Raw genomic sequence first — 15,391 nt, 5'->3', positions numbered from 1 at the left:
AAGCCACTTGATATAAAAGAAGACAGAAAGGGGTAAAATAAACAATAAATGAAAAACAATAGAAAACAGAAAAAGATAGATATTGATTCAATCACATTGATAATTATATTAATATGAATTGTCTAAAAAATTCCACAAAATTTAAAGATTATCAGATTGAATTAAAAAGAAAGATTCAACTAAAAGACATCTATACAAAATCCCCTTCAAAAATAAGATACAAATAAGTTAAGTGGAATATAAAAAAAGTTACATCATGCAAACATTAGTCAAATTGGACTGCATATATTAATATTAAACAATATGATTATTACATAATGTTAAGCAGATTAATTCACCAAGAATACATATTAATCATAAACTTATATCCATCTAACTGCAAATCTTCCAAATACGTGAAGCAAAAATTAATAGGACTGAAAGTAGACATAACTAGATCCACCCTTACAATTTGAGACTTCAACCCTTCTCTCTCAGAGAATAGGAAGGCAGAAAATTAGTAAAACTATAAAAGATCATTAGTTGGCCCAACTACCTGGCATTTATAGAAGCTACCACAGAGTATACATTATCTTCATGTATAAATAGGATATTCACCATTATAGACCATATTATGAACTACAAAACAACCATTAACAAGCCTCAAAAAATTAAAATTACACACATATTAACATGTCAGCTTTCCCAAACTAATTAGAAATTCAACAGTATTTCGTTAAAAATCCCAGTAAGTATTCTTTATGCAGAGTACATCATGTGAAATACAGGGCTGGATGAAGCACAAACTGGACTCATGATTGCCAGGAGAAATATTAATAACCTCAGACATGCAGATGACACCACCCTTATGGCAGAAAGCAAAGAAGAACGGAAGAGGACCTTGATGAAAGTGAAACAGCAGAGTGAAAAAGTTGGCTTAAAGCTCAACATTCAGAAAACTAAGATCATGTCATCTAGGCCCATCACTTCATGGCAAATAGATGGGGGAAACAATTGAAACAGTGACAGACTTTATTTGGGGGGGCTCCAAAATCACTATAGATTTTAACTGCAGTCATGAAATTAAAAGACACTTGCTCCTTGGAAGAAAAGTTATGACCAACCTAGATAGCATATTAAAAAGCAGAGACATTACTTTGCTGGCAATGGTCTGTCTAGTCAAAGCTATGGTTTTTCCAGTGGTCATGTTTGGATGTGAGAGTTGGACCATGAAGAAAGCTGAGCACCAAAGAATTGATGCTTTTCAACTGTGGTGTTGGAGAAGACTCTTGAGAGTCCCTTGGACTGCAAGGAGATCCATACCAGTCCATCCTAAAGGAAATTAGTCCTGAATATTCATTGGAAGGACTGATGCTGAAGCTGAAACTCCAATCCTTTGGCTACATGATGCGAAGAGCTGACTCATTGGAAAAGACCCTGATGCTGGAAAAGATTGAAGGCAGGAAGAGAAGGGGATGACAGAGGATGAGCTGGTTGGGTGGCATCACCGACTCAATGGACATGGGTTTGAGTAAGCTCTGGGAGTTGTTGTGATGGATAAGGAAGCCTGGCATGCTGCACTCTTTGGGTTTGCAAAGAGCTGGACACAACTGAGTGACTGAAATGAACTGAACTGAAATATCCTTTAGAAATTGAAAAGTTTATTTTTAAAATTATGTTGGAAAGCAAAAGAACTAAAATAGCCAAAATTACTTTGACTAAAAAGAACAAAATGGAAGGATTCATGCTACTTAATTTATGAATTTACTATAAAGCTCCAGCACCTAAGACAGTGTGATCATTAAAAGGATATACCTGGGCTTCCCTGGTTGCTCAGTAACAAAGAATCTGCCTGCCAATGCAGAGGACATGGTTTGATAGATCCCACATGCTGTGAAGCAGCTAAGCCTGGGCACCATAACTATCCGGAGCTGTAACTATTGAGCCCACGTGCCACAACTACTGAAGCCCACATCCAAGAGCCCATGCTCTGCAACAGGAGAAGCCACCTCAATGAGAAGCTCATGCACTGCAACTAGAGAGTAGCCCATGCTTGCCACAACTAGAGAAATGCCCACACAGTAATGAAGACATGGCACAGCCAAAAATAATGAACAAAATTATATTTAAAACGATATACCCCTAGATAAATAGAATAGTGAGGCCAGAAATACACTCAACCATATAGTCTATTGATTCTCAACAAAGATGCAGAGATCAAAAAAGATACTGAAATATTAAATACCCATGTGCATAAAATAAATTTTCTCCTAAATACTTTCCATCATTTATTTTTCTTTTTAATCATTCCCAAGCCCCTGAAGCTGCAGGGCCCGTCACTCTGTCTCTAGTCCAGCTTTAACTCCAGTGGTTAATGGGAACAAGCAGGCCTGCCTCTTCCAAATGTCCCTATCACTCGTGGGGAAAGTAAATCTCTGTGACAGTTTCCAAGTCCTGCAATTCATTTAGTGTTCTTTGTCTGCCTTCAGGCCCCCAACAAAATCCAGTTAAAAGGTTCTACTTGTGAAGATGGTGGCCTCAGGCATGTGCAGCTTGAAATGTCTGGAAGTTAGAGTTCCACATATAACATTTGAGAATCACATATTTAGAACTATAAACAAAACTGATCCCAAAGAGATGCAAAAAACAAAAATGACTCTGATTTACAGACATACTAAAAGTTATAGTCTAGTAAAACTGATGTCTATTTTTAGATGTGAAGGACCAAACCCTCTATAATACTTAAGTTCAACTGAACCATTACTATCAGATTCCCATACCCTCACAAAAATCATCATCCACTATGTTCTTCAAACTGAATCTCTCTCTCTCTTTCTCTCACACACACATTGTTAATACTAAACAATGACTTTTAGTTGGAACAATAGTAAAACAATCTGAAAGAGGAAAATTCTTGCAGAGATTTTTTTGTTGTACCTTCTAAAAAAAATTTCCTTTTCTTCTTTTTCTTTATTTCATTGTTTTCTTCTTTCAATTAAAAATCAGGTTTGAAAAAATATTTTTCTTACTGCCAGTTTCTTGGATTATCAATATTCCCTTTTCCTAGTCTATGGCTTCTTTATTGCTATTTTTCCATTTTCAAGGTCAGGGCGCTTAATGTAGATCTAGGAGGAAAATGCTTACCTTTCTCTCAAACTGCTGGTTTCCCTTAGAGGATTTGGTTCAGCACTGAAATGTGATTGGCAATATCTATTCTCAGGGACCTGTCTCTCCTTTTGAAACAAACAATGGATGAGGCAGCCCTCTGAAGTATACAGGCACCATTCCAGGCTATTATTTTGAATAATCTGCTCTGGCTCAGGAACACTCATTCGAGGTGTTGAATGTCTTAAAATATGTGGTGCTACATGAGTGCTTACAGCACCTCAGGGTAAAAACTAAGCCCAGTATAAGAATGAATGATGGAACCTTTGTGCTTTCCTCAATGTTCAGGCAGGTGTGTTGGCAGTAAGTTGGCATTTACACATATTTGTGTGATGCAGCATTCAGAGGGAGATAGAACTCTTTGATGATTACATGTTTCTACTGTACAAAGAATCAACTTACTAAGATGGTTTGCTTCTAATTGTTATGTTTGTTTCCTCATATTCTTTTGTTTTAAGAGAGAGGTGATTTTTACAAAGCTACATTTGCTTTACATTTAATTTTGCAAATACAGAACCAAATCAAAGGGAACTGCAGTGTGCTCTCTTGTTTAAAGTAAAAATATATTATTGATGTCTAAAGAAGAAAGCTGACTAGTCACTTTGAGGAAGCACGCAATGTTAGTGCATTCTTGGACTGAACAATTTTCATAAGTAGATTTTATTATTAAATTCAAGGAAATTGCAAGAATTTCTGGTGGAAAACATAACTGAATATGCATATGGGAAGTTGGGACACTGGTGGATGCAGTGGAGGAGAAGTCAGTACCCAGGAAAAAGATAAGATAATCACATTCAAATGCAACAGGGAAAGAAATAAACAAGTTCTTTTATCTTGAAGATCATACTTCCAGCAAACTGAACCTTAGTTGGGCTTCACAGGTAGCTCTAGTAGTGGAAAAACACACCCCACCCCACCTCACTCATCAATGCAGAAGACATAAAGAGATGTGGATTCAGTCCCCATCTCAGGAAGATCCACTGGAGGACGGCATGGCAACCCACTCCGGTATTCTTTCCTGGAGAATCATATGGACAGAGAGGCCTGGTGGGCTATAGTCCATAGGGTCACAAAGAATCAGACATGACTGAAGCAAGCAAGTGAAGCTGGGCTTCCCAAGAGGCACTAGTGGTAAAGAACATGACTGCCAATGCAGGAGACACAAGAGATGTGGGTTGATCCCTGGGTCAGAAAGATCCCCTGGAGGAGGGCATGGCAACCTACTGCCATGTTCTTGCCTGGAGAATCCCATGGACAGAGAGGCCTGGTGGGCTATAGCCAACAGGGTCACAAAGAGTCAGACATGAGTGAAGCGACTTAGTATCCATGCGATGTGGATATAAATTCAGCCTCATTTATTACCAATTTACCTCATAAAAGACTGAGACTGATATTAAAGAATGATAAAGAAAGAAACAAAGATGTTCAATCCTGGAGGAAATGCCAAAATACTAAAGAATTACAGAAATAACTGTACATAACACAAAATAAGAGCAATGTTTTTTTAAAAACAGTGTGGTGCTCAATAGGTACATGTCTAGAATGTGAAATTTGGCCAGGGTATTTAAAAGAACTGCCTCCTGTCTACATTTTCAATTCCTACTTTAAACCATTTGTTCCTGAACATTTTTCATTTCAGTCCTTTGGACTTGTTTCTGTGTATAACTACAGCAACTCTCTAGCCAGGAAATTCTTCCACAGGAAGTAGCTCATCTCCCCAGTAGGTCACATTCCTCTACCATTTTATCTTAGCCCAGAGTCTTTGCGGGGATGAATAAATTTCTACATGATGGACTTGAATAGTATTTGGTATCTAAGATGAGCTCACACAAGTGCAGGAGGGCTGAGAGGAGCTACTCCATGTTCAAGGTCAAGAGGGGTGGCCGAGGAGATACCCTTCGTCCAAGGTAAGAGAAACCCAAGTAAGACGGTAGGTGTTGCAAGAGGGCATCAGAGGGAAGACACACTGAAATCACAATCACAGAAAACTATTCAGTCTAATCACACGGACCACAGCCTTGTCTAACTCAATGAAACTAAGCCATGTCATGTGGGGCCACCCAAGATGGACGGGTCATGGTAGAGTGGTCTGACAGAATGTGGTCCACTGGAGAAGGGAATGGCAAACCACTTCAGTATTCTTGCCTTGAGAAGCCCATGAACAGTATGAAAAGGCAAAATAATAGGACACTGAAAGGGGAACTCCCTGGGTCATTAGGTGCCCAATATGCTACTAGAGATCAGTGGGAAAATAACTACAGAAAGAATGAAGGGATGGGGCCAAAGCAAAAACAATACCCAGCTGTGGATACGACTGGTGATAGAAAGTAAAAGTGAAAGTGAAGTCCTGTGCGACTCTTTGGGACCCCATGGACTGTAGCCTACCAGGCTACTCCATCGGTGGAATTCTCCAGGCAAGAATATTGGAGTGGCTTGCCATTTCCTTCTCCAACTGGTGATAGAAGCAAGGTCCAATGCTGTAAAGGGCAATATTAGGAACCTGGAATGTCAGATCCATGAATCAAGGCAAATTGGAAGTGGTCAAACAGGAAATGGTAAGAGTGAATGTCGACATTCTAGGAATCAGGGAACTAAAATGGACTGGAATGGGTGAATTTAACTCAGATGACCATTATATCTACTACTGTGGGCGAGAATCCCTTAGAAGAAATGGAGTAACCATCATGGTCAACAAGAGTCTGAAATGCAGTACTTGGATGCAATTTCAAAAATGACAGAATGATCTCTGTTCGTCTCCAAGGCAAACCATTCAATATCGCAGTAATCCAAGCCTACGCCCCAACCAGTAATGCTGAAGAAGCTGAAGTTGAATGGTTCTATGAAGACCTACAAGACCTTTTAGAACTAACACCCATAAAAGATGTCCTTTCCATTATAGGGGACTGGAATGCAAAAGTAGGAAGTCAAGAAACACCTGGAGTAACAGGCAAATTTGGCCTTGGAATGCGGAATGAAGCAGGGCAAAGACTAATAGTGTTTTGCCAAGACAATGCACTGGTCATAGCAAACACCCTGTTCCAACAACACGAGAGAAGATGCTACACATGGACATCACCAGATGTCAACACTGAAATCAGATTGAGTATATTCATTGCAACCAAAAATGGAGAGGCTCTATACAGTCAGCAAAATAAGAACGGGAGCTGACAATGGCTCAGATCATGAACTCCTTATTGCCAAATTCAGACTTAAATTGAAGAAAGTGGGGAAAACCGCTAGACCATTCAGGTATGACTTAAATCAAATCCTCTATGATTATACAGTAGAAATGAGAAATAGATTTAAGGGACTAGATTTGATAGACAGAGTGCCTGATGAACTATGGATGGAGGTTTGTGACATTGTACAGGAGACAAGGATCAAGACCATGCCCATGGATAAGAAATGCAAAAAACAAAATGGCTGTCTGAGGAGGCCTTACAAATAGCTGTGAAAAGCAAAGGAGAAAAGGAAAGACACATGCATCTGAATGCAGAGTTCCAAAGAATAGCAAGGAGAGATAAGCCTTCCTCAGTGATCAATGCAAAGAAATGGAGGAAAACAACAGAATGGGAAAGACTAGAGATCTCCTCAAGAAATTTAGAGATACCAAGGGAACATTTCATGCAAAGATGGGCTCAATAAAGGACAGAAATGGTATGGACCTAAGGGAAGCAGAAGATATTAAGAAGAGGTGGCAAGAATACACAGAAGAACTGTACAAAAAAGATCTTCACGACCCAGATAATCATGATGGCATGATCACTCACCTAGAGCCAGACATCCTAGAATGTGAAGTCAAGTGGGCCTTAGAAAGCATCACTATGAACAAAGCTAATGGAGGTGATGGAATTCCAGTGGAGCTATTTCATATCCTGAAAGATGATGCTCTGAAAGTGCTGCACTCAATATGCCAGCAAATTTGGAAAACTCAGCAGTGGCCACAGGACTGGAAAAGATCAGTTTTCATTCCGATCTCAAAGAAAGGCAATGCCAAAGAATGCCCAAACTACCGCACAACTGCACTCATCTCACACGCTAGTAAAGTAATGCTCAAAATTCTCCAAGCCAGGCTTCAGCAATACATGAACTGCGAACTTCCAGATGTTCAAGCTGGTTTTAGAAAAGGCAGAGGAATCAGAGATCAAATTGCCAACATCTGCTGGATCATTGAAAAAGCAACAGAGTTCCAGAAAAACATCTATTTCTGCTTTACTGATGATGCCAAAGCCTTTGACTGTATGGATCACAATAAACTGTGGAAAATTCTGAAAGAGATGGGAATACCAGACCACCTGACTTGCCTCTTGTGAAACCTATATGCAGGTCAGGAAGTAACAGTTAAAACTGGATGTGGAACAACAGACTGGTGCCAAATAGGAGGAGTATGTCAAGGCTGTATATTGTCACCCTACTTATTTAACTTATATGCAGAGTACATCATGAGAAACCCTGGACTGGAAGAAACACAAGCTGGAATCAAGATTGCCAGGAGAAATATCAATAACCTCAGATATGCAGACAACACCACACATGGAAGAAAGCGAAGAAGAACTAAACAGCCTCTTGATGAAAGAGGAGAGTGAAAATGTTGGCTTAAAATTCAACATTCAGAAAACGAAGATCATGGCCTCTGGTCCCACCACGCCATGGCAAATAGGTGGAGAAGCAAAGGAAACAGTGACCAGCTTTATTTTGGGGGGCTCCAAAACCACTGCAGATGGTGACTGCAACCATGAAATTAAAAGACGCTTACTCCTTGGAAGAAAAGTTATGACCAACCTAGATAGCATATTAAAAAACAGAAACATTATTTTGTCAACAAAGGTCCATCTAGTCAAAACTATGATTTTTCCAGTGGTCATGTGTGGATTTGTGAATTGGACTGTAAAGAAAGCTGAGTGTAGAAGAACTGATACTTTTGAACTGTGGTGTTGAAAAAGACTCTTGAGAGTCCCTTGGACTGCAAGGAGATGGAAAATACTCTTTAGAGTCCCTTGGACTGCAAGGAGATGCAACCAGTCCATCCTAAAGGAAGTTAGTCCTGAATATTCATTAGAAGGACTGATGCTGAAGCTGAAACTTCAAGACTTTGGCCACCTGATGTGAAGAACTGACTCATTAGAAATGACCCTGATGCTGGGAAAGATTGAAGGCAGGAGGAGAAGGAGTCCACAGAGGATGAGATGGTTGGATGGGGTCACTGACTCATTGGACATGAGTTTGAGTAAACCTCAGGAGAGGTGATGGACAGGGAAGCCTGGCGTGCTGCAGTCCATGGGGTCTCAAATAGTCGGACAGGACTGAGCAAATGAACTGAGCTGAATGCCTAAGAAGAAGTGGGGGACAGTGTTAGAGGAAAGTATATTGATAGGCAAATAGTAACTTTTAAAAGGAACAGAGAGAACACATATAAACAAGAAAATTATAGTTGTTAGGGAATCACACAGCTGAATCTGTATCATCAGTTTCTTGTAACAAGTTTTAAAGGCACATTATACCATACCACTGTGCTATGAGTGATATGTATTGGAAATTCAAGTTACATTAAGCTCTGTTCAAGAGGCAAGACTATGGGTAACACAACCAGGAAATGTTTTTCTTTCCTGTGATAAACATAAAAGCAGTTTAGTAATACAAAAATTATTTATTTCAATTACCTGGGAAATTGTCTTTTTGTGATTTTCTCCATTCCCCAAAATGGAAAAGATGTTACTATTTATTTATTGTCTAGCTTAGTGCCTAATATAAAGTCTAGAACAGTATCTAATTTGAATCCATGAAACTTACAGCTGGAGAGATTGAATTAAAAAATGAACTTATTTGCCAAAGGAAAGTAGAGTCCCAGTTATGTTAAACAAACTTGTGATTATCAAGGGGTAAGTAAGGGGAGGGATAAACTGGGAGAGTAGGACTGACATATACTTGTGGATATATGTATCTGTATAACTGAATCACTTAGTTGTATACCTAAAACTAACAAAACACTGTAAATCAGCTACATCCTAATAAAAAATTATTTTGAAAAAGACCTTGATCTGGGTTTTGTTTTTTTTTTTCAGTTTTTCAAGTCTTGAAACATACATATGGCATGACAAAATATTCATATGTGAAAAATTGGTTACAGTGATTTGAAATACTAAAATTAAGGTAAGGTAAGAATACTGGAGTGGGTTGCCATGCTCTCCTCCAGATTTTCCCAACCCAGGGGTCAAACCTGCTTCTCTTGTCAACTGTATTTGGCAGGCAGGCTCTTTGCCACTAGTGCCACCTAGGAAGCTCCAGTATTAAAAATGGTTAATCATAATTTCTTGGAGCATAGGAATGAAAACAGATTATCACACAAATTCTTTAAGCAGTCACTTTTCTAATGCCTCAGTAAATATGAGAAAGTTAAAAAATATGTCTGACAGGAAATAAGTTATGCTTGATTAGTATACTTATCTAATTTCACTTTATTTTTGTATGAGTGCTTCACTTAACTTGCAGAACTTTGAAAAGGAATTAGGTTGTGTTTGGATGCAAAGGTATAACTTTTTGAAGATGAAGCTAATTTATCACATCACCCTGTTAGTAGTTTGGTCAGCAGAGTGTACAAAAATTCAATTTCACAAATATTTAAATTGATAAGAATATTGTTCAGTTCATTAGCATGTAAGATATGTCATCATAATCAACTTCAAATACTCAAAAATTATTTATAGATGAAAGTGAAGAGACCCCAAATTTTAGAAGTTGGGAAAAATAAAATATTAAGGACTTAAAAGTAACAAATTCCTGCAGGTATTTCAAAACCAATGGTTTATTTAGAGTCCAAATTCAGAGCTATAAGATCTATAACACTAGTAAATCTATTAAATCTAGTATTTAATAACAATGAACAATTGCCAAAGAGTAATGGCTCTTTTTCCTTATCATTGTCAATCTTATCACTGATATCATTTCATCCTTTTTTTGCCTGCCCCCACTGAAGAACTTTTGCTTTCAAATTGTGATGCTGGAAAATATTCTTGAGAATCCCTTAAACTGAAAGGAGATCAAGCCAAATCCTAAAAGAAATCAACCCTTTCAATGACCTAAAAGTGGGGGGAAAAAAAAGAACGACAAAAATAAGAAACCCCAGAATTCCCACATATCCATAAGCACAGATTTTTTTCATTGAAACTTTGAGGGTTATTATTGGAAGCATTATTATGAATGTAGTATTTTTAGAAGCTAATTCTTTTTATCCCTTTTAGAAGTAGAATTTGTGCATGTGTTACAATTGAGGAGTGTTACCGCTACAATATTTTTTTTGTCTTCCTTCATCCCATTCCACTCCCCTGTGTGTTGTTTCCTCCCAAGTGTGTTGGACATCGTCATATTTATTTATTAGTGAAGAAAGGTGTGCCATCTTTATTTATAATGAAGAGGTCTAAAGTCCATATGATGAATGTAAGAACTTTCTTGGTCATTTGATAACTACGTAAAAGGGATGTACAGAAGACAGGAGTGATGCTTATTTTTCACAACATAAATCGTTTCTGTGAAAAAAAAAAAAGAAAGAAAGAAACGAACCCTGAATATTGGAAGGACTGTTGCTGAAGCTGAAGCTTCAATACTTTGGCTACATGTTGCAAGGAGCAAGCTCACTGGAAAATACCTTGATGATGTGAAAGATTGAAGGCAAAAGGAATGGTGGAAGGAGTATAAGATGGTTAGTTAGCATCACTGACTCAGTGGGAGTGAATCTGAGTAAACTCTGGGAGATAGTGGAGGGCAGAGGAGCCTGGTGTACTACAGTCCATGGGCTCACAGAGTCAGACATGACTTAGTGACTCAACAACAGTAACAACAAGGATCAGAAAAGCACAAAGTAACTCAGAAAGGATAGCGATATTTTAAATGATGGCTTTACTTCCCCAAGAAGTTGCTAATACTTAGTTGATTAGAATTAATTTATAAGCAATGGAGATTTTTTTAAATCTAAGTTATATTTCTTTATTAATAGTTTCTGTTGGCTCAATTAATATTAAGAAACTCTACATTCATTAAGCAAATACTTACCAAAGCATATTTTAGGCCTGGTACTGTGATTAGGTACAAGGCACATACTAATAAATAAGAGTAATTTTGTTTTCAAAGATATTCTGAATATCTCCAATATATTAAGCAAGTTTTTGTTTTTTAAATTCATTTATTTACATATTTATTACATAGTAGAGGAGAAGAAAAATAAAATAATATATCTCAAATAAAACATTAATAAAGATTAGAATGAGAAGAAAGATAAAGCAGGAAAAATAGATGGAGGAATCCTGGGAATGCCATTTCAGTCACAGTAAACAGGAAATTTCTCTCCATAGAGGTGGTTTGTAATAGAGATTTGAATGAAGTAAGAGAGTGAGCTACTGAATATTTGTGAGAAGAAATTTGTTTGAAGATTGCCAGGTACAAAGGGACTATCTGAAGGATTGAGGTAGGGATGTGCTTGACTTACTCAAGGAGAAGCTAGAAAGGAAAGCTAGTGGAGTGAATAAGGAAAATAATTAAAGGAGGAAAGATTGAAGAGAATTAACATCCCAGATCACACTGACTCTGTTCATAATTAACAATACGGGCTTTTAGTGTGATGGGAATCCAGTGAATGGTTTGAACATTAAAATGATCAGTATGTTAATCTGTGGTACATGGATTACCATGAATAAGAGTGGAGACAGTTAGGAAACCATTGCAGTGGTGGTGGTTTAGTCACTAAGTCATGTCCGACTCTCGTGACCCCATGGACTGTAGCCCCCCAGGCTCCTCTGTCCATGGGATTTTCCAGGCAAGAATAATGGAGTGGATTGCCATTTCCTTTTCCATAGGATCTTCCCGACCCAGGAATTGAACCCAGGTCTCCTGGTCAAGGTTAAATAAATAACAAACAAAAAAAAACCCTGACAAAACCAACAGGGACTAGTCTGATAATAGAGATGGAGGGAGTGCTAAGCAATTGAATATCAGATATATTTGGCAAAAACAAATGTTAAAGATGATTCCAATTTGTTAATATGAGCAACAAGTAAATAGTAATAAAATGAAATAGAGCAGAAGTGAAGGTTTGAAGGTAGTGGGGAACAAAAATGTGAACAAAGTATTTGTTTTGGGTCATTTTAGTTAGAATACTGATTACGCAAGTGGATATATGAGACTCAGATTCAAATTTGTACCAGAGATAGAATGTTTGGAATCCTTAACACTGATGTGGTATTTAAAGACTTGGGACTAGATGGAATTATTAGCAAATTAATATGCAAAAGAAGGGAACTGAAGTCTGAGGAAGAACTCTCCAACTTTTAGAAGCTGGGAGAAAGATCTAACAGAATGGTCAGTGTGATGTGTGGAATTGTATCCATTCAGGAAAGATATGTTGAAGTCCTAGACCCTACTACCTGTGAATATGATCCTATTTGAAAGTAGAGTCTTTGCAAATGTAGCCAAGTTCAGATGAGGTCCTTAGAGTGAGGATTAAACATAACCAGCACTCTTATAGGAAGCGAAGATAGACACACACAGAGAAAAGAAAGCCATAACACACAAACGGAGAGAATGAAATGGAAAGTTGGAGGGAGAAATTGAAGTGAGGCAGCCAAGGAATACTTGGTCAAGGAACGCCAAGGACTGTCCACAAATCGATAGAAGTGAAGGAGGACTCTCCCTTCTGGGTTTCAGAGAGGGTAAAGTTCATAGAGTTGTATCAGACTCCACAGTTTTAAGGGCTCAGGCCCATAATACTGCCCCGTGCATGCATGCTAAATCCCTTCAGTCATGTCCGACTCTTTGCTACCCTATGTACAGTAGCCCTCCAGGCTCCTCTGTCCACGAGGATTCTCCAGGCAAGAATATTGGAGTGGGTTGACAAGCCCTCCTCCAGGGGATCTTCCTGACTCAGGGATGGAGCCCAAATCTCTGTGTCTCCTGCATTATCAGGTGGGTTCTTTACCACTAATGCCACCTGGGAAGCCCCAATACTGCTCCTAGTTTATACCTAGTCTGCAAATAGGTGACTAAATTACCCACACTTCTGCCCCACCCACAACAAATTTAGGGGAACCCTACAATCCCCTCAGGTTCTATATTTTACTAAAATAATTCACAGAACTCAGGAAACTGCTTTTCTTATGATCACTGATATATTTTAAAGCTTCGGTGCCCAAATTTTTGGCATCAGAGACCTGTTTTGTGGAAAACAATTTTTCCAGAGTGGAGATGGAAGGGGAGGGATTATTTTGGTTTCACCCACCACTCATCTCCTGCTGGGTGGCCGTTTCCTAACCAGCCATGCACTGGCCATGGTCCGGGCGCTGGGGACTCCTGTTTTAAAGGATACAATGAAGGAAGAAACAGAAGGTAGAAGTGCATTTAGGACAAGACAGGGATGGAAGTGTGTGGATCTTCCACGCCCTGCCCAGGTGTGCCACCATCCTGACATTTTGATGTGTTCACTGACCCCGAAGATTGTGAGCCTCATTATCTAGGAATTTTTATGGAGATTCAATTACATAGCCATACAAAACTACATAAAAGGATAAGAGGGAAAATTTTGCCACTCAGAGGTACAGGAATAATGCTGCTCCTACCAGTCAGAATGGAAAATCTTGTGATTTATGGGGCATCAAATAGATTGCTCAGAGGTTTTTGCCTAATGGATGGGATAAATATTAGCCCTAAATTAAATGTTGTTCTGTTTACATATAACAAAGCTTAAACACAAGACCCATGTAACTTAACTGAATTTCAGAAGAAAACTCAGAACTCTTTGTTGTTGTTTAGTTGCTAAGTTGTGTCTAACCCTTTTGCAACCCCATGGACTGTATCCCATGAGCTTCTCTGTCCATGGGATTTCCCAGCCAAGAATACTGGAGTGGGTTGCCATTTCCTTCTCCAGGGGATCTTCCTGACCCAGGAATCAAACCCACATCTCCTGCACTGGGCAGGTAGATTCTTTACCACTGCATCACCTAGGGAGGCCTCAAGACTGCTTGTAGAAATACAAAAGTAGCCAATGCTTAACAAGGTAAAAGGCACAAATATCTGATATTCTCTACAAAAGTTACCCAAAATGCAGAAAGATAGAAATGTACAAGCCATAATAAGGAATAGAGGGAAGGCTAACAAAGAGCCATGAAATAACTTTTGTAGGTGATGGATATGTTAATTACCACAGTGGTAGGGATGGTCTGACAGGTAGATACATAAGCTAAAACTTATCACACTGTATACTTTGTGTGAAGTTTACTATTTGTCAATTATATTGTAGTAAACCTGGTATTAAAAATATGATCACCCTAAAATAGAGAATGGGAGGTGAGGAAGTAGAAAGAACATCTTTTGGGAAGTGTTTTTCTATAAACGGTAACAGAAGAAGAGGCAGTGGTGTGGAAGGGAACAAAGTTGTATGTATTTTCTCTATGTCAGAGAAATAACAATATTTAAAACCTAGAATTTGTAGGAGTTTGTGATTAAGTGGAGATAAGAGATGAGGATAAATTTGATAACCAAAAGGCAATATGCTATTAAATTAGAAACAGGTTTAGGTTGAGTTCACAGATGTGGCCTTTAGCTGATGTGTGATCCTGTGCAATGTATCCCATCCTGTACTTGTATCCAATCCAATGACAATCCATTTCTTTATCTCTAAAAAAAAGGGTAATAGCAATATGTACTTTGCAGTATATTTGGAATTTAAAAAATCTTAAGTATGTAAAGGAGACAGCTGGCAAGCCCTACTGAGGCCTAAGACATAATTAACTTTTTGCCTTTGCTTCCTCTGGGCCATGTAGACAATGAAAAAGATATTCTTTGCAGACATTTAGCAAGCTTGTCTTATGCAAATGAAGCTGAACAATTTACCAGTGTTGTAATATTTTTATTTTCTTTCAAATCTGTTTTACTTTGCTAATTGCATCCAAATCAACTGTCTCCGAAACATATTTTCATGACATTGACTATTTACTATTTGGAAGAAAATTAGAGTATAGAAAATATATATATTCTTAATTAATAACATACACCACCTATATGACATCCTAGAAAAGGCAAAACTACGGAGACAGCAAAGACACCACTTCAGGTCAGTTCGGTTCAGTCGCTCAGTCGTGTCCGACTCTTTGCGACCCCATGAATCGCAGCACGCCAGGCCTCCCTGTCCATCACCAAATCCCGGAGTTCATTCAGACTCACGTCCATCGAGTCAGTGATGCCATCCAGCCATCTCATCCTCTGT

This window comes from Budorcas taxicolor, chromosome 3, assembly GCF_023091745.1.
Source record: "Budorcas taxicolor isolate Tak-1 chromosome 3, Takin1.1, whole genome shotgun sequence".
NCBI classification, from domain to species: domain Eukaryota; kingdom Metazoa; phylum Chordata; class Mammalia; order Artiodactyla; family Bovidae; genus Budorcas; species Budorcas taxicolor.
The sequence above is the reverse complement of the archived record's forward strand: the minus strand, read 5'-3'. Positions refer to the sequence as shown.